A 2,036-nucleotide genomic window follows, 5' to 3' on the forward strand; every position below is an offset into this window, starting at 1 on the left:
GTGGCCACAGGACTGGAAAAGGTCAGTTTTTATTCCAATCCCAAAGAAAGACAATGCAAAAGAATGTTCAAACTACCACACAATTGCACTCATCTCACATGCCAGCAAAGTACTGCTCAAAATTTTCCAAGCCAGGCTTCAAAAGTACATGAACTGAGAACTTCCAGATGTTCAAGCTGGATTTAGAAAAGGCAGAGGAACCCGAGATCAAATTGCCACCATCTGTTGGATCATAGAAAAAGCAAAAGAATTCCATAAAAACATCTGCTTCATGGACTACTTTGACTGTGTGGATCACAACAAAATGTGGGAAATTTTAGAGATGGGAATACCAGACCACCTTACCTGCTTCCTGCAAAACCTGTAGGCAGGTCAAAAAGCAATGGTTAGAACCAGACATGGAACAACGGACTGGTTCCAAAATGGAAAAGGAGTACGTCAAGGCTGTATATTGTCACCTGCTTGTTTAACTTACGTGCAGAGTACATCATGTGAAATGCCAGGCTGGAGGAAGCACAAGCTAGAATCAAGATTGCTGGGAGAAATATCAATAACCTCAGATATGCAGATGACACCACCCTTATGGTAGAAAGCAAGAGGAACTAAAGAGCCTCTTCATGAAAATGAAGAGGAAAGTGAAAAAGCTGGCTTAAAACTCAACATTCAAAAAAGAAGATAATGTCATCCGGTCCCATCACTTCATGGCAAATAGACGGGGAAACAATGGAAACAGTGACAGACTTTATTTTCTTGGGCTCCAAAATCACTGCAAATGGTGACTGCAGTCATGAAATTAAAAGACGCTTGCTCCTTGGAAGAAAAGCTATGGCCAACCTAGACAACATATTAAAAAGCAGAGACGTTACTTTGCTGACAAAGGTCTGTGTAGTCAAAGCTATGCTTTTTCCAGGAATCATGTATGGATGTGAGAGTTGTACCATAGAGAAAGCTGAGTGCCAAATAATTGATGCTTTTGAACTTTGGTGTTGGAGAAGACTCTTGAGAGTCCCCTGAACTGCAAGGAGATCAAACCAGTCAATCTTGAAAGAAATCCTAAAGGAAATCAACCCTGAATATCCATCGGAAGGACTGATGCTGCAGCTGAAGCTCCAATACTTTGGCCACCTGAGGCAAAGAGACAACTTATTGGAAAAGACCCTGATGCTGGAAAGATTGAAGGCAGGAGGAGAAAGGGACGACAGAGGACAATATAGTTGGATGGCATCACTGACTCAATGGACATGAGTTTGAGCAAGCTCCGGGAGTTGGTGATGGACAGGGAAGCCTGGCATGCTGCAGTCCATGGGGTCACAAAGAGTCAGACACGACTGAGCTACTGAACAACAACAACACATGGACCTGCACTAAACATGGGATGGCTAATTCACATTATGGAAACCAGGAAAACACCATCAAACGCTGGAAAAAAAAATATTGCCTGAGAAAATACCTCTTATTTATGATACATAGTAAAAACAAACAAACAAATCTGTTAAAAATAATTGTTCCAGTGCTTGCTTTGGCAGCACATATACTAAAATTGCAATAATACAGAGAAGTTTAACATGGTCCCTACACAAGAATGACACACAAATTCGTGAAGCATTGATCCATATTTTTAGACAATAAGCTCCTACTGTGTAGCACAGGGAACCATACCCAATACCCTGTAATAAACCACAGGAAAACCACATGGAAAAGAACGTGAAGAAGAATATACACGTATAACCAAATCGCTTTGCTGTACAGCAGAAACTAATACAACACTGTAAATCAACTATACTTCAATAAAAATAATAACTGTGCTTACATTGAATTTTGAGAACCTCGGTTGATTTCTCTGAAAAGCAGCAGATTGTCCCCATTTTTGTCATGGAGATTCAGTGATTTTATCCTTCTTTTTCCAACCATAAGCTCACAAGGTCTCTAGGTAAGTTTCTGACTCTGCAGGGGTCGGTCCAGAAGCAGATTTTGGAATGTGAGATGTACAAAATGTAGGACTTAACATGTTCTCTCCATGGAGGCCCTGAGCCAGA

The 2,036-nt window shown here is 40.9% G+C and overlaps 1 non-coding gene across 1 annotated transcript; it reads left to right on the top strand.

Annotated features, from left to right (window-relative positions):
- Window positions 1-1,510: 1,510 nt before the first annotated feature.
- Window positions 1,511-1,620, top strand: LOC113875198. The gene has a single exon (XR_003506198.1). It is a non-coding gene; the product is annotated as a U6 spliceosomal RNA (small nuclear RNA).
- Window positions 1,621-2,036: the final 416 nt, after the last annotated feature.

Source organism: Bos indicus x Bos taurus, chromosome 17 (assembly GCF_003369695.1).
Source record: "Bos indicus x Bos taurus breed Angus x Brahman F1 hybrid chromosome 17, Bos_hybrid_MaternalHap_v2.0, whole genome shotgun sequence".
NCBI lineage: Eukaryota > Metazoa > Chordata > Mammalia > Artiodactyla > Bovidae > Bos > Bos indicus x Bos taurus.